This window comes from Podarcis cretensis (genome assembly GCF_951804945.1).
Source record: "Podarcis cretensis genome assembly, chromosome: 7".
Taxonomy (NCBI): domain Eukaryota; kingdom Metazoa; phylum Chordata; class Lepidosauria; order Squamata; family Lacertidae; genus Podarcis; species Podarcis cretensis.
In genome coordinates, this window is record NC_137176.1 from 14,542,383 (window position 1) to 14,560,909 (window position 18,527).

An 18,527-nucleotide genomic window follows, 5' to 3' on the forward strand; every position below is an offset into this window, starting at 1 on the left:
ACCCGGAGGTGCTTTCAAACTGCTAGGTTGGCAGGCGCTGGGACCGAGCAGCGGGAGCGCACCCCGCCGCAGGGATTCGAACCGCCGACCTTTCGATCGGCAAGTCCTAGGCGCTGAGGCTTTAACCCACAGCGCCACCTGCAGGTAGCAGGATTTAAATTAAACAAGAGCAAGACCAAAGTAATAGGGGAAAATCTGGATAATGAAGAAAGGAAAATATTACAAGAAAAAACGGGCCTAGATTTTGTGGAAAAAATTAAATACTTGGGGGTGAACCTGTCTGGGAAAAATTTGAATTTGTATAAGGATAACTATGAGAAAATATGGAATGAAATTAAAAGAGATTTAGAGGTGTGGTCTAACTTAAAATTGTCATTAATGGGCCGGATTGCTGTGATTAAGATGAATGTGCTGCCAAAGATGCTTTTTTTGTTTCAAGCCCTCCCAATTATAGACAATGTAAAATGTTTTAAAGAATGGCAAAAAGCTCTTTCTAGATTTATCTGGCAGGGGAGGAAACCCTAGGACTGCTGTGCTCTGCTGCCCAGGAGGACTCTCCTGCGTGGGTGTCTGAGGGCCCTGCTCCTTCCTGCCACTCACCATCTGGCCTGGGGCGGGGCCTGAAGCCTCACAGGGACTGCTGCGCTCTGCTGCCCAGGAGGACTCTCCTGTATGTGAGTGTCTGAGGGCCCTGCTCCTTCCTGCCACTCACCATCTGGCCCGGGGCGGGGCCTGAAGCCTCATAAGGACTGCTGCACTCCGCTGCCCAGGAGGACTCTCCTGTATGTGAGTGTCTGAGGGCCCTGCTCCTTCCTGCCACTCACCATCTGGCCTGGGGTGGGGCCTGAAGCCTCACATGGACTGCTGCACTCCGCTGCCCAGGAGGACTCTCCTGTGTGAGTGTCTGAGGGCCCTGCTCCTTCCTGCCACTCACCATCTGGCCTGGGGCGGGGCCTGAAGCCTCATAAGGACTGCTGGACTCTGCTGCCCAGGAGGACTCTCCTGTGTGGGTGTCTGAGGGCCCTGCTCCTTCTTGCCACTCACCATCTGGCCTGGGGCGGGGCCTGAAGCCTCATAAGGACTGCTGGACTCTGCTGCCCAGGAGGACTCTCCTGTATGTGAGTGTCTGAGGGCCCTGCTCCTTCCTGCCACTCACCATCTGGCCTGGGGCGGGGCCTGAAGCCTCACAGGGACTGCTGCGCTCTGCTGCCCAGGAGGACTCTCCTGTATGTGAGTGTCTGAGGGCCCTGCTCCTTCCTGCCACTCACCATCTGGCCTGGGGCGGGGCCTGACGGGCCTCACTAGGACACTTGCTGTTACTGCTGGAGGGGTGCAGAGTGCTTTTAAAATGTTTTTAAAAAATTTATTTTGAATTTTTTGTATGTGGGGTGGGGTGGGGTGGGGTGGATGTTTATTGGGCCTGGGAATTTGTTTGATTTTATGTTTTTGTAATTTTTATAATTTTTATTGTTTTTTGTTTGTATTGTTTTATTTGTGTTGTTGCTTTTTTGTTGTTGTTTTTTAAAGGGGTTATTTTGTTCTTAAGGGGAGGGGTCAGGGCTGCCGGGGAGTGGGCCCCAGCCCACAAAATGGCTGGGGCATGTTCCACAGGGGGGGATGCACTGGGACAACCGATCTCAGTGATCTCGGGTAGGAGGAGGAGTTACGCTAAGACCAGACCATGTCATTACAGAGGAGGCAGGTTTAGTCGTTGTCTGAGGACTATCCCTGCCTCCGGGTCTGGTCCTGACCGGATGAATACTAGAATCAGCAAGGGATACCCACATGACCTGAAAGTGTTGCTGTGCAATGCCAGGTCAATGATTCATAAGACCACTGCCATCCATGACTTGATCATGGATGGAGGACTTGACCTGGCATGTGTAACAGAGACTTGGTTGGATGAAGCAGATGGGCCTGTCCTTGCCGCTGCTTGTCCACCAGGTTTCTCTTACGCACAGCAACCCAGGTCATGTGGGCGGGGAGGGGGGGTTGCAGTGATTTTTAGGAAGTCATTAGTTTGCACCAGGCGTCCTATTGGGAAGACCCAGTTTTCTGAGTGCATGTTCTGGAAGTTGGGCAATAGGGGCAGTACAGGATTCCTTTTGGTGTACCGACCTCCCCGCTGCACCAAGGATTCCCTGCCCGAGCTGCTTCAGGTCGTGGCGGATGTTCTCCTGGAGACACCTAGCTTGGTCGTCCTAGGGGATTTTAACATCCATGCCGACACGACCTTACAAGGGGCCGCTCGGGACTTCGTGGAAAGCATGGCCTCCATGGGGCTGTCCCTGAATAAGTCTGGCCCAACCCATAGCCGCGGACATGCCTTGGACCTGGTGTTTACCTCTACGGATGTTGGTGATCTGACACTAAGTAAAAGTGAAACGAAAGAAGTGCCATGGTCAGATCACTTCCTGGTGCAACTGGACTTCTCTGCGACCCATCCCCTCTGCAGGGAGGTGGGACCGATTCGGATGGTCCGCCCCCGCCACTTAATGGATCCAAATGGTTTCCAGAGAGTGGTAGGGGATGCTTTATCCCATGTTGATGGCCTTTCAGCCGATTCCCTGGTGGCCCGCTGGAATGCGGAATTAACCAGGGCTATTGACTGTTTGGCTCCGAAGCGCCCTCTCCGATTGCATGGAGCCCGGAGAGCCCCATGGTTTTCCACGGATCTGAGGGCAATGAAACAATCGTTGAGACGGCTAGAGCGCCGGTGGCGGATAACCCATTCTGAATCTGACTGGACACAGGTTAGAGCTCAACGTCGAGCCTACCAAGTGGCGATAGCGACGGCGAAGAAGACTTTCTTCACCGCCTCTATTGCATCTGCAGAAAACAGCAGCAGGAGACTCTTTCAGGTGGTTCACAATTTAGCGGAACCACCTGTAACATCGGGGCCCAGTACGGGCCACATGTTCTCCTGCAATGATTTTGCAAAGTTTTTTGCAGATAAAATCGCTCAGATTCGGGAAGAAGTAGACTCCACCGTGGGAGCAGGGCCGGGGCGGGAGAGTGCTAGAGTCCTGTCTGGTCAAGTTGTGTGGGATCAATTCCAAGCTGTTACCTCCGAGGATGTGGACAGGCTGCTCGGACGAGTGAAGTCAACCACCTGTCTCCTGGATCCTTGCCCATCCTGGCTTATAAAAGCTAGCCGGGAAGGACTGGGCGATGGGCTTCGTGGGGTGGTGAATGCTTCCCTCCGTGAGGGAGCCTTCCCAGACCCGCTGAAAGAGGCGGTTATTAAACCGCTTCTTAAAAAACCATCTCTAGATGCGGCCACGATGGCCAATTATCGCCCAGTCTCAAACCTTCCATTCTTGGGCAAGGTGATTGAGCGAGTGGTTGCTGAACAACTCCAGGCACGCCTGGAAGAAGCGGACCATTTGGATCCCTTCCAGTCGGGATTCAGGCCTCATCATGGGACTGAAACTGCCTTGGTCGCACTGGTTGATGACCTCCGGCGGGCTAGGGACAAAGGTGAGAGCTGTTTCCTAGTTCTGCTGGATCTCTCAGCGGCGTTTGATACCATCGACCATGACATCCTTCTGGACCGTCTTGAGGGGCTGGGAGCTGGGGGCACTGTCATACAGTGGTTCCGCTCCTTCCTCCTGGGCCGTGTTCAGAAAGTGGTGGTGGGGGATGAGTGTTCAGACCCCTGGGCTCTCACTTGTGGGGTGCCTCAGGGTTCTGTCCTCTCCCCCATGCTTTTCAACATCTACATGCAGCCGCTGGGAGGGATCATCAGGAGGTTTGGGCTGGGTGTTCATCAGTATGCAGATGATACCCAGCTCTACCTCTCTTTTAAATCAGAACCAGTGAAGGCGGTGAAGGTCCTGTGTGAGTGCCTGGAGGCGGTTGGAGGATGGATGGCGGCTAACAGATTGAGGTTGAATCCTGACAAGACAGAAGTACTGTTTTTGGGGGACAGGAGGCGGGCAGGTGTGGAGGATTCCCTGGTCCTGAATGGGGTAACTGTGCCCCTGAAGGACCAGGTGCGCAGCCTGGGAGTCATTTTGGACCCACAGCTGTCCATGGAGGCACAGGTCAAATCTGTATCCAGGGCAGCTGTTTACCAGCTCCATCTGGTACGTAGGCTGAGACCCTATCTGCCTGCAGACTGTCTCGCCAGAGTGGTACATGCTCTGGTTATCTCCCGCTTGGACTACTGCAATGCGCTCTACGTGGGGCTACCTTTGAAGGTGACCCGGAAACTACAACTAATCCAGAATGCGGCAGCTAGACTGGTGACTGGGAGCAGCCGCCGAGACCATATAACACCGGTCTTGAAAGACCTACATTGGCTCCCAGTACGTTTCCGAGCACAATTCAAAGTGTTGGTGCTGACCTTTAAAGCCCTAAATGGCCTCGGTCCAGTATATCTGAAGGAGCGTCTCCTCCCCCATCGGTCTGCCCGGACACTGAGGTCCAGCTCCGAGGGCCTTCTGGCGGTTCCCTCCCTGCGAGAAGCAAAGCTACAGGGAACCAGGCAGAGGGCCTTCTCGGTGGTGGCGCCCGCCCTGTGGAATGCCCTCCCATCGGATGTCAAGGCGATGGACAACTACCTGACATTCAGAAAACATCTGAAGGCAGCCCTGTTCAGGGAAGTTTTTAATATGTGATATTTTAGTGTATTTTTCATCTCTGTTGGAAGCCGCCCAGAGTGGCTGGGGAAACCCAGCCAGATGGGCGGGGTACAAATAATAAATTATTATTATTATTATTATTATAACCCAGAATTAAATACAAATTACTTACGGATTCTACAGAAAGAGGGGGATTCTCTCTGCCAGATTTAAAAATCTATTTTGAAGCTGCTGCATTTTGTTGGATTAAAGAATGGATGAAATTAGAAGATACAGATTTACTAGATTTGGAAGGATTTGATAATGTGTTTGGTTGGCATGCATTTTTGTGGTATGATAAAGTAAAAGCCCATAAAGCATTTAAAAATCATATAATTAGGAAATCGTTGTATAATGTTTGGATAAAATACAAAGACCTTTTAGAAAGAAAGACACCCAGATGGCTTTCACCAATGGAGGCAAAGGCCCAGAAAAAATTAAATATGGATACCAAATGGTTGAGATATTATGACTTATTAATAGAAGAGGAAGGTTATAAATTAAAACCATTTGAGCAAATTAAAGATAAATTAAATTGGTTACATTACCACCAGGTTAACGAACTGTATAAACTGGATAAGAAAAATGGTTTTGCCTGGGAAAAATCCAAGTTGGAGATGGAGTTGTTAGATACTGAAGGTAAAAACTTATCTAAAATGTACAAGCTTTTGCTGGAGTGGCATACGAAAGATGAACAAGTTAAATCGGTGATGACAGATTGGGCAAGAGATTTAGGACATAATATAATGTTTGAGGACTGGGAAAGATTGTGGAAGAAAGGGGTGAAGTTCACCGCATGTACTTTGTTAAAGGAAAATATTATGAAGATGATGTATAGATGGTATTTGACTCCTGTAAAATTAGCAAAGATGTATCATAACTGTGATAATACATGTTGGAAATGCAAAGAAAAGGAAGGAACATTCTTTCATATGTGGTGGACCTGCCCCAAGGTGAAAGACTTCTGGGAAAAGATTTATAATGAATTGAAAAAAATGATGAAATATACATTTCAAAGAAACCAGAGGCCTTTCTTCTTGGAATAATAGGTTTGGATTTGCCCAAGAAAGATGTTAATCTATTTTTGTATGCCACAACTGCGGCTCATATTCTGTTAGCTAAAAAGTGGAAAACTCAAGAATTACCAACATTAGAAGAATGGCAGATGAAGATGATGGATTTTATGGAGCTAGCCGATCTAACCGGAAGAGTCTGCGACCAGAAGGAGGAGGAACACCATGAAGAATGGAAGAAATTTAATGATTATTTAGCTAAATTCGTTAAGCTAAAATAACTGGAAATAGCGTCCAGATACTCAATGGGCTTAGGATTGTACAGTGGTGCCCTGCAAGACGAACGCCTCGCAAGATGGAAAACCCGCTAGACGAAAGGGTTTTCCATTTTGGAGGCGATTCGCAAAACGAATTTCCCTATGGGCTTGCTTCGCAAGACGAAAATGTCTTGCGAGTTCCTGCAGGGTTTTTTCCCTCCCCCCCCTTTTCCTAAGCCCTAAGCCGCTTATCAGCTGATCCGCTGATAAGCCGCTTATCAGCTGATCCGCTAAAAGCCGCTAACCGCTAATAGCGCTAATCCGCTAAGCTGTCAATGGGCTTGCTTCGCAAGACGAAAAAACCGCTATACGAAGAGCCTCACGGAACGGATTAATTTCGTCTTGCGAGGCACCACTGTATCTATAAATTGGATGGTTGTTAACTGACAAAATAATATGTTTAATACAAGAAGGAAAAGATTTAAAGATGTTAACATTTAATTTAAAGGGTATTAAAATTGGGTTTTGGAAAACCGTTATAAGGATATGCAGTGAAATTCAACTAAGGGGAAACGAGGAAGACATTTTACAAAGTAAATAACTGTTATTTTCAATAAGGTTAGGATTTATGTTTGTTATGTTTTGTTTGTTTTATGTTTTTGTTTGTCGTTGATATTGTAAAAACTAATAAATTTTTTGCAAAAAAACAAAAACAAAAGAGGTTTAAAGACTCTCTGAAGGCAAATCTTAAAAAAGGTAGTATAAACACCAACAACTGGGAAACACTGGGCTGCGAGCAGTCCAATTGGAGAACAGCCTTTACCAAAGGTGTCATGGGCTTTGAAGACACTCAAACTCAGGAGAAACAGGAGAAACATGCTAAGAGGAAGGCACACTTGGTAAATCCACACCGTAATCAACTCCCGCCCAGAAACCTATGTCCCCACTGTGGAAGCCCGTGTGCATCCAGAATTGGCCTCCACAGTCACTTACGGACTCACTGTTATAACCGTGAGTATGGAAGACAATCTTACTTGGCTATGAGTGATCGCCAAAGAAGAAGACCGTCAGCCATGAATACATATTGTTGTTAAAGACAGAGACCTCAACAAAGTAGCATGCTGTCGTTAAAATGTGGGTGTTATTTCCAGTTTTATTTCCATGACAAATGGGAGTTGAGATACCTCCCACACCAAAAACATCCTTCTTCACACTAGTGTTATCATGAAAGATTCAGGAACATTCAGAAGTTTCTTTTCTCAGAGATAGCAGGATTCTTTATTCTTTTTGCACTGCAGAATAGAAAACGGTTGCGTTCTCCACAACTTTGGCGTCTCTAAACAGGAGGAGCTGCCATAGTAGTCTCCTTGCATCTTCATGGTGGACAGAAATAACCCTTGGATCTTCCAAGACATCTTGGGAACATTAAAGAGAATCCATTCATCGTAGCATAAATTATACAATATATGTGAAATTATGCAATCATCTCTTCATACATAGCCACACCGTCTCCCGAGGCCTATAAACAAGCCTGAGTTGCACACCATCCAGAATCTATTCTCATGGAACTTGGAACAGAGAGAGCTGCAAGCATTGATTTCTAAAAAGCCGTCAGGCTCTATCTATGTCTTAGCATCCTTCCTGGTTTATTTTCCCACTACGAGTAATGCAATTAGATTTGGCAGCACCCATCCAATATCTGTGCGACATTAATAATATACAGTCTCTACAGGAAAACAAAGCAATGAAATATCACTTGTGTAGCCATTCAGCATCTCTTCCCTCCCACACACAACCATATATAGTGAAAGAATTTCAGATTGCTTCATATCATCTTTAGCATCCTTATCACTCACTGCCAATACATAGATGGGAGGTACTTAGTAAGTTATAGCCATACCAAACTGTGTCTCTCAAACCAATGGTCAGAGCTTTCTGTTAAGGACCACTTCTAAGGTCTTGCCCATACATGGATTTCATTTGAGGTTTGTTCTGTGACAAAGATCACCCACCCACCCTCCTTTTAGTTCATTTCTATGTTTTTGACCTTGCTATGGACCTGTGGTTGGTCGCCTTGGTTGTCCAAGGGGCCTGGTAGGAATTTTTATCCAACTGGCAAATTGGCACTGGCCACTTGGTTTTTCACCTACCTCGTAGCAAATCGTCACAACTTTTTGGTATTGGCGGTTAGGCATTGGAATATGTTTGTGTATTGGAGGGCAGGGTGTGGCCATCGCCTAACCTCCACTTTTGGGTATTCTGTTAAAGGAATCTGGCGGTCGTGGATCCTGTCCGACGCCCTTGCTAGTGGCTAGGGCCATGGCACGACCCCCAGTGACAACAGAGGGAGCTTCCAGTTGTATTTGCATCAACGAACTCCTCTTACTGGTGGTTAACCCTTGATAGACTCACTTCCCCCTGAGGGGGTGGAGTCACGCTCTGTTATTTTATCCAGTGCCTAAGCCAATATCACTCACATGCTGTAATCAATAAAGTTGTGGCCTTTTTTAGCCCATTAACCTAATATACTGCGTCCTTGTGCCTTTCTTATCCTCAAGCGGGCGGCGGGTCCTTGACTCACAACTCAATGACCCGAATGAGTTTTATTCTGATCTCTGGGTAGAGCTAGGCAAACCCTTTCACATCTGATTTGTTAGTGTGGTAAACCTGAATAATATCCAGACTAACAAATCAGATGTCGACTGTTATTTGTTCATATATATATATTTATTAAATTTTCTGTTTTACAATTTAAAATACTCATTTTATATCCTTAAGATATCAATGACTTTCCTTCTCTTTCCATGGTTCATTTTACATATCTAACATCCCTGCATATTTTACAAAAACTATACCACTCAGTATACCATTATTGTATCCATCACAACTTATTTGCACTGTTGAATTTATCTTAATGCTGCCAACTTTTTCAGCTGTACACAATTATTTCCCTTATATTCAATAAACATTTTCCAATCTTCTCTAAACGTATGTTCTTCTTGTTCTCTTATTCTATATGGTAAGTCTGCAAATTGTGCATATTCTATCAACTTAAGTTGCCAATCTTCTTTGGTTGGGACCTCACTAGTTTTCCATTTTGGGGCTAACAAAACACGGGCTGCAGTTGTAGTGTATATAAATAGCTTTTTTTTTGACACCTGGGAATTTCAGACTTAATTATCCCCAGCAAAAAGGACTCTGTTTTGAGGGGGAAAGAACTTTCCACTGTTATTTGTAACTGGAGTGGTCCACACACTTAGGTCACATCCACACCAGATACTTTCAACCTGCATTTAAAGCGCATGGATTTCCCCCCAAAGAATTCTGGGAACTGTAGGTTCCCCCTCACCAAGGTGCAATTTGCAGCACTCTTAATGTACTACAGTTCCCAAGATTCCATGTGCTTTAAATGTGCATTGAGTGTGATTTCAATGTGTGGGTGTGACCACAGTGAATCCCAAATTTGAGCCATTATTGCTGCCACCACTCCACCCTAGCTCTAATTTGGCATGCACACATGAGGGCCTTTGCAGAACAGGAAATTTTCATCAGATGCTGGAAAGAGTTATATGCCTATCAAGATGATAAATTCTTCTTGGACTACTGCAATGCACTCTACAAGGGGCTACCTTTGAAGATGACCCCAAAACTACAATTAATCCAGAATGCGGCAGCTAGACTGGTGACTGGGAGTGGCCGTCGAGACCATATAACGCCGGTCTTGAAAGACCTACATTGGCTCCCAGTACATTTCCGAGCACAATTCAAAGTGCTGGTGCTGACCTTTAAAGCCCTAAACAGCCTCTGCCCAGTATACCTGAAGGAGCGTCTCCACCCCCATCATTCAACCCGGACACTGAGGTCCAGCTTCAGGGGCCTTCTGGCTGTTCCCTCACTAAGAGAAATGAGGTTATAGGGCCTTCTCAGGAGTGGCACCCACACTGTGGAATGCCCTCCCATCAGATGTCAAGGAAATAAACAACTATCTAGCTTTTAGAAGACATCCAAAGGCAGCTCTGTTTAGGGAAGCTTTTAATGTCTGATGTTTTATTATCACATTATTATTATTATTATTATCATCATCATTAATTCTGTTGGGAGCCGCCCAGAGTGGCTGGGGAAACCCAGCCAGATGGGTGGGGTATAAATAATATATTAATAATAATAATAATAATCTGCAATCTTTTGGCATTGAGGTTACCGGAGAGAGTAGCTACTTGACTCCCAACCATCAAGGGCAAGTTGTTTTGCTATGTATGCTGGTGGCTTCTTGGGTGTTCAGGACATCAGCCCAAGGAAATGTGATCAACTCATCTCCAGACTCTTCCATTTGCTCACTAGAATTAGCCCCCAGGAGCTGTTTCAGTATCAGCTGATCCCAGCTACAGGCAGCATGGTTAAAGCCATCCTAGCCCTTAGCCAGCTCTCATTAATAACAACTTTCGAAGCTTCATAATAGAGCCTATTGTATAAGAAATAATTTATGTCACCACAGGTCTGTAGGCCACAAACCAAATCTGATTCTGGCTCACAACTAGCCCGGCTCATTAAAAGTAATGTGGTGAAAATTACAAATGTGTTGTTTCTCAAAGAATTGAATGGGGGGGGGGGCGTATTGTTCTCTTTGCAGCATCAACCTAAGAACTTTGGCTCCTGTTCATGTTTAACAGCAGACAATATTTAATTGCAAATAACATAAAATCTCACAGGACACAGGAACATAAGATACTGCCTTAAACCAGGATAGACTATGGGCTGTATTCAGTGGAGCAATAAATTACTGGCTCCATTGGCATAAGGATTTATCCATGTGAAACAGAATGCTCTCCCTCTCTGGACCAGAAAGAAAACTTCTGAGGAAGAACACAGTGAACAAGAAGTCTGGTCTGGATTGTTGTTTTCAAGAGGACACCTTAAGAGGGAAATAAGATGTTCATTGTGGAATAATAATTATAATAATTTATTATTTATACCTTGCCCATCTGGCTGAGTTTCCCCAGCCACTCTGGGCAGCTCCCAATCAAGTATTAAAAACAATGCAGCGTTAAATGTTGAAAACTTCCCCGAACAGGGCTGCCTTCAGATGTCTTTTAAAGATAGGATAGTTACTTATTTCCTTCACATCTGCTGGGAGGGCATTCCACAGGGCGGGCGCAACTACCGAGAAGGCCCTCTGTCTGGCTCCCTGTAACCTCACTACCTCGCAATGAGGGAACCAACAGAAGGCCCTCGGCGCTGGATCTCAGTGTCCGGGCTGAACGATGGGGGCGGAGAGGCTCCTTCAAGTATACAGGACCGAGGCCGTTTAGGGCTTTAAAGGTCAGCACCAACACTTTGAATTGTGCTCGGAAACGTATTGGGAGCCAATGCAGATATTTCAGAACCAGTGTTATGTGGTCCCGACGGCCACTCCCAGTCACCAGTCTAGCTCCCGCATTCTGGATTAATTGCAGTTTCTGGGTCACCTTCAAAGGTAGCCCCATGTAGAGCGCATTGCAGTAGTCCAAGCGGGAGATAACTAGAGCATGCACCACTCTGGTGAGGCAGTCTGCGGGGAGGTAGGGTCTTAGCCTACGTACCAGGTGGAGCTGGTAAACAGCTGCCCTGGACACAGAATTAACCTGCGCCTCCATGGACAGCTGTGAGTCCTAAATGACTTCCAGTCTGCACACCTGGTCCTTCAAGGGGCACAGTTACCCCATTCAGGACCATGGAATCCCCCACACCCGGCCGCCCCCTGTCCCCCCAAAACAGTACTTCTGTCTTGTCAGGATTCAACCTCAATCTGTTAGCCGCCATCCATCCTCCAATAAATTAATACTGTATTATAAAAGGGATGAATGGTTAGCAAAAGATCACTATCTGCAGCAAGGCATGGGCAATTTATGGACAGCTCTTGGAAAGGCAGCTTGTTCCAACAGCCCCCCCAGATCAGAACTGAACCCTATATATATTGCGCGAGGCCTGGAGACTGCCTCAAACCTCACCTCATTAGTGAAGAACAGATTTCTTAAAGTGGTTGACCTTTGGCTTGAGGTCTAGCGCTCTATATTCTCTCGAGGGCTTCAACTGACCAATTGGATGGTGTAGCCTACTGGTTCAGAAATCCCTGCTGGTTGCTGGAGCTTCTGTATTGCAGTATTTTGTTTGCTCATCTGCAGATGGGCTTTCTGGCCCTCATATGTTTTCTAGGTCCGTGTCTGTGCCACGATAGCACCTAGCAGGAATAAGTGAAATTACCAAATCCTCAGGATGAAATAAAAGTGTGAGTCACACCCAAAGAAAGAACGACAACTTTGGTTCAATGTAATATTAGCTATTAAAGGGACGCGGGTGGCGCTGTGGGTAAAACCTCAGTGCCTAGGACTTGCTGATCGTATGGTCGGCAGTTCGAATCCCTGCGGCGGGGTGAGCTCCCGTCGTTCGGTCCCAGCTCCTGCCCACCTAGCAGTTCGAAAGCACTCTTAAGTGCAAGTAGATAAATAGGTACTGCTTTATAGCGGGAAGGTAAATGGCGTTTCCGTGCGCTGTGCTGGTGCTGGTTTGCCAGAGCAGCTTCGTCACGCTGGCCACGTGACCCGGAAGTGTCCTTGGACAGCGCTGGCTCCTGGCCTCTTAAGCGAGATGAGCACGCAATCCCAGAGTTGGACACGACTGGCCAGTACGGGCAGGGGTACCTTTACCTTTACCTTTTAATATTAGCTATTAGCATTGTATTAAAATCTGCAAGCTGCCTGGATATATTGCTATACTTGGCCTGCTGATGTCCAGAATGTACAAACCTGAATGATAAATCTTGAGGTTTGGGTTTTTTTTTCCCCAGCAGAAACACACATACCTAAAAACGTATTAATCTAATTACCGCTTTGCATTAGAGAGACTTTAATGTGCTTGGAATAAACTTGAGGAGGTTTGAGGTTAATGGGGCAGATTTTATGAGTTTTTAATATTCTGTTCATGCTGATTTCATTCATTCATTCTTGTTAGTTTCAACAGAATTGCTGTGCAATGTCTTAAGGGCTCCACAGATTCAGTGTTCAGTCCATGTATCCTTAGATACTGGGAAATGAATAAGCCGTCTCCCTTTAGTCAGAGGAATGTGCTTCTGCTGCCTCTATTTTGGCTTGTCCTGCCTAGCAGAAGTTTCAGATCTCTCAAACTAGTCTTTGAGATGCCCCTCAGACAGAACTCAGCATATACTTGTGAATAAACAATTCTCTTCCATCATCATCCCCAATAATATCAAAGCCCGGATCATTCCTGGAGTTATGATTGAAGGCAGGCTCTTGCTTTTCCTAAGAAAGTTACCGGTACATAGACTCCTGGTTTTACATACATCAGTCTATGTAACTTTCGTAGGAAAAGCAAGTTTCTGCCTTCAATCGTAACTCATACAAATGTGGTGGTGTATTAGCAGGGGTGCAAATTACAAATGGTTTCATTTTCGGCCACCTCTGGTTTTACTGAGGCCAAAAAAAACCGATCACCATGAGAAATGCTTCTAGTATCAATCACAGCTCCCACTTGCAAGGATGTGGGTGGCGCTGTGGTCTAAACCACTGAGCCTCTTGGGCTTGCTGATCAGAAGGTCAGCGGTTCGAATCCCTGCAACGGGGTAAGCTCCTGTTGCTCTGTCCCAGCTCCTGCCAACCTAGCAGTTTGAAAGCATGCCAGTGTAGGTAGATAAATAGGTACCACTGCAGCAGGAAGGTAAACAGTATTTCTGTGTGCTCTGGCTTCTGGCATGGTTTCCCGTTGTGGCAGAAGCAGTTTAGTCATGTTAGCCACATGACCTGGAAAACTGTCTGTGGACAAACACTGGCTTCCTCTGCCTGAAAATGAGATGAGCGCCACTACCCCATAGTTGCCTTTGACTGGACTTAACCATCCGGGGTCCTTTACCTTTACGTTACAGCTCCCTCTTACCAAACAAGTAATTGTGTTTTCCAAAAGGTAAAACTGTCCAGATCTGTAATTTGGATAAAATACCTCTTTATGATTTATCCATCCGCAATATTTATATCCTGCCTTGCTGCCTGACAGTAGGCCTTAAAGGCAGCTGGCAATAAGTGAAAATTGATATATAATAATATTATTTTAAAAGGCAGTGGTGACTGATCAAGTCTCTGGTGGGATCATGATGGACTGTGTCCTTAGGCCTTAGCTATTGCTGCTGCTGGTGGCATGTGTGTTTTTCAACTGATGCTCTTCAATGTTTCCATGGAGACCGTGTGGGACAAAAGGGATATGGGTGATGCTGTACTCTAAACCACTGAGCCTCTTGGGCTTGCTGATTAGGAAGGTCGGTGTTTTGCACCCCCGCGATGGGGTGAGATCCCGTTGCTCTGTCCCAGCTCCTGCCAACCTAGCAGTTCAAAAGCACACCAGTGCAAGTGGATAAATAGGTACCCCTGCGGTGGGAAAGTAAACAGTGTTTCTGTGCACTCTGGTTTCCATCACAGTGTCCTGCTGTGCCAGAAGTGGTTTAGTCATGCTGGCCATATGACTCAAAAAGCTCTCTGTGGTCAAATGCCGGCTCCCTTGGCTTGAAAGCGAGATGAGCGCCACAACCTCATAGTCCCCTTTGACTGGACTTAACCATCCAGGGGTCCTTTACCTTGACCTTGACCTATATGGGACAATAGATTCTTCCCCATTTGTGCTACCTAGCAACCCAAGGTCCTTTCCCATGCCTTAGGTGTTAGAACTTCTGCAATTGGCTGAGCCTTTCATGGAAAGCAGAAGTTTCCACATCTGCTCCATGTTGTATGAAACAAGAGACGGAGCCTCAAGCTGGGAGCAAAATCCCATGGTGGCAGAAAACTCACTTGTTCTTCACTTGCTGTTCCGCGCGTAAATGTGCTTAAACAGCACCCTGCCAATCCACAGGCATCTGCACCATCTGGAAGGTGTCAGTTGCACAGTGACATCTTGGATATTTGCCTTCAGTTTGCAGAAAGGAATCACAGGAGCCAGCTGTGTTTTGATCAGCATCCAGCAATTTTTCAAACGAATTTCTGCAAACCACCTCCGAGCTCGCTGCAGCCCCATGGGAAGTGCAGGAGTTATTTGTGCCTCTGGTTTTTTTAATATGTATAAAGAGAAGGAAAGGCAGTTTTGTGGCCATTGATTGAGATGTTCTTGGGTGATGACCTTGTCTGTTATAGTAATAAGAAAATTCCCGTCGTTATTAAAGAGTGGCGTATGTGTAAATGGAGGGTTTGTGTAACCCCAAAAGGATGCAGTGTGTTTCTCTGTAAGTTCTTTGTCAGGGAGCACCAGGCTACTCAGTATCAAGGCAGGATTTGTCCTTAACTAAACAAAGTCTCACAGTGCAGTGTTTTTCAGCCTTGAATGTCCAGTTCCTATAATCCCTGGCCATTGGCTGATTTCGATGGGGTTGATGGGAGCTGTACTCTTTTGGGGAAGAAATTTGAAGGACATCGCCCTAGTGCAAGCCTTTACCTTTCTGCATAGAGATGAATGGCAACAATTCACCCATATGAGAGATAATGGGGATTGCCTCTCCCCATATAATGTAAAGGTAAAGGTAAAGGGACCCCTGACCATTAGGTCCAGTCGTGACCGACTCTGGAGTTGCGACGCTCATCTCGCTTTATTGTCCAAGGGAGCTGGCGTACAGCTTCCGGGTCATGTGGCCAGCATGACTAAGCCGCTTCTGGCGAACCAGAGCAGTGCACAGAAACGCCGTTTACGTTCCCGCCAGAGTGGTACCTATTTATCTACTTGCACTTTGATGTGCTTTCGAACTGCTAGGTTGGCAGGAGCAGGGACCAAGCAACAGGAGATCACCCTGTCAAGGGGATTCGAACCACCGACCTTCTGATCAGCAAGTCCTAGGCTCTGTAGTTTAACCCACAGCGCCACCCGCGTCCCCATATAAACCTCCCCATATAAACTCTGTCCCCATATAAACTCTCTCCCCATATAAACATCCCCAAACTCTACATTCATCATCTGAGGCCATTCTTTGTATATCACTTCCATATGAGGTCTGGAGGGTGGAAACACGAGAACGGGCCTTGTCTGTAGTGGCTTCCTGTTTGTGGCATGCTCTCCCCGGGGATTTTCGCCTGGCACCTTCATTATATATTTTTAGGCACCAGGCCAAAATGTTCCTCTTCAACCAGGCCTTTGGCTGATTAATATCCAACAGCCTTTTAAATATGTCTGTGGGAAGGAGAAGGGGGTATTGTTTTGTAGTCTTGGTTTCATTATTTACTTATGTTTTGTCTTGTATTTTATTCTGGGAACTGTCCTGGGGTCCTTTGATGAAGGGAGGTGTATAAATTTAATAAATATTAATATTAATATCTGAGGTAAAATGCCAGCCGGGATCAGCATCATGTGAGACTACAAATAATGGCAAGGTATGTGCACACATTGACAGAGAATATTGTTTGGCGGTGGGGGACGTGAATCAACTCAAAAGCAAAAGTTCATGAGGCAGTAAAGTTTCAGCAGGAAGAAAACAATAAGAAGACCCATGGGTAAAGATACAAAATGCAGAAAATACCAAATTTGTGGCCACTTGGGCATATGGTATACGATATACGATATACGATATACGATATACGATATACGATATACGATATACGATATACGATATCTTTATTGTCATTGTCCCATGCAGAACAATGAAATTGAAAAACTACATAAAACTACTATAAAACTGCATAAAATGTTCAAAACCCCTAAAAACTCTGAAACCCCATTTTAAAATACACTATACTATAGAGACCCCTTATGCTGCGTTTAGAACCAGAATTGCATTAGCGTAGAAACTGTTTCTCAGGCGGCTAGTCCTGGCCTTTATAACCCTATACCTTCTTCCAAAAGGCAGAAGCTGAAACAGATCATTTCCGGGGTATGTACTATCCTGCGCTATCTCTGCCACTTTCTTATGGCACCTGGCAGCATAGATTTGATCTAAGGTGGGAAGAGTGCACCCAATTATTCTCTCTGCAGTCTTTACAACCCTGGATATACGATGTATATGATGGTTGCTTTTGTGAGGCTGTCGTGGCCATTCATGGCCATCAAGATACTTGACAACATGCTGCCAATCACTTACTGCTCCTTATGCATGATGAAGGATCTGATGCTAAACAACCATCATTGAATCTTGAAGATTCCAACCTACGCTATAGGGATCCTGTGTTGCACTGACACACAAACTCATATCCAAGGTAAAATACTTGGGGTCAGGTTTAAAGCAGAATCTACAGAAGTCATAGACATGCATGCATAATTACTGACCAGAGAAGAGTGGCAGACCAAGCTTATGGAATACCGTGGTACCTCGGGTTACATATGCTTCAGGTTACATACGCTTCAGGTTACAGACTCCACTAACCCAGAAATAGTACCTCGGATTAAGAACTTTGCTTCAGGATGAGAACAGAAATCGTGTTCTGGCGGCACGGCGGCAGCAGGAGGCCCCATTAGCTAAAGTGGCGCTTCAGGTTGAGAACAGTTTCAGGTTAAGAACGGACCTCCGGAATGAATTAAGTACTTAACCCGAGGTACCACTGTATGCAGAAATGGCAAGACTGATGGGAAAGATCAGAAACCAGGAAGACCAAGTATTTTTAAAAAGACTGGAATAACTTTCCAACATACTTGAGAGATCACTGTAAGCAGTTGAAATCACTGGCAGGAATACAATGACACTTGAAATGTAAGATGGATTTTGGATACTATGATTATATAACAGATAAATTACAGTAAAAGATGCAGGAATAAAATTTAGAATTGGAACCCATGGAGGGAAGGAAGAAGGTCTCAAGGTTTGAAAGAACCCTTTTTAAAAAATACGTGTGAAAATGTTTATGGTGTATAACTTTTATGTAAAAGTAATAAATAATAATAATAATAATAAAGACATGCATGCATAATGCTATTGGGGAGAAGTGAGTTTGATTACTATGTGACCACTTGTGTTGTTGTTTTTATTTTTTTATATGTAATTTATTGCATTGTCTGCAGTGGCGTAGCGTGGGGGGTGCAGGGGGGGCCAGCCGCACCGGGCGCAACATGGGGGGGGCGCGCTCGCACTAGCAGCTCTCTGCCCCTACTAAAATCCACGGGTTAGGGGGCGCAAATTATTTGCCTTGCCCCGGGTGCTGACAACCCACGCTACGCCACTGATTGTCTGTCATTGTTAAATCACCTTGAAACTTTGGTATAATATGATGAATAAGTCCCATAAATAATAAAATAAGGCAGGCCTTGCCATATCAATTTCCTCACGTACTGTTTGCACTCTTTCATCCTGTATTTGCCATCCACAATGTAAACCTGTTTAAAACTTCCTTAAGAAAGCAGTGATCTCATTCTAAATGTATCATTAATGTGGAGTTTACAATAAAAAATGAGTTTCCCTCATTAGTAATTCATAAAAGTGAATTGATCCATTTTAATAGGCACAACTCTTTTTCAAATGTCAGTCCTGATTAAAACAGCAAGCTACCTAAATTTGTCAATGCAGAATAATGACAGCTCGGCATACTCCTCTCTCAACAAAGAAACCTGAAACGGTTTATGCTCTGGAAAACTATCCAAAGGAAGTTTCCACTCACTTGACAGTTCTTTTGTCACTGTGCTGAAAT

General features: G+C 45.5%; 1 long non-coding RNA gene across 7 annotated transcripts in view; it reads right to left on the reverse strand.

Moving 5' to 3' along the window:
- Nucleotides 1-7,030: 7,030 nt before the first annotated feature.
- The window catches only part of LOC307220952, a 47,344-nt gene continuing 35,847 nt past the window's right edge, over nt 7,031-18,527 (reverse strand). For 6 of the 7 annotated variants that reach the window (XR_013841196.1, XR_013841197.1, XR_013841198.1 and 3 more), the window contains 2 exons: nt 11,883-12,112; nt 7,031-7,310 (listed from right to left, as the gene is read on the reverse strand). This is a non-coding gene — a long non-coding RNA (uncharacterized lncRNA). Of the gene's footprint in view, nt 7,311-11,882; nt 12,113-13,884; nt 14,024-18,527 lie in introns of those variants that run through there. The other variant, XR_013841202.1, reaches the window with a different exon arrangement.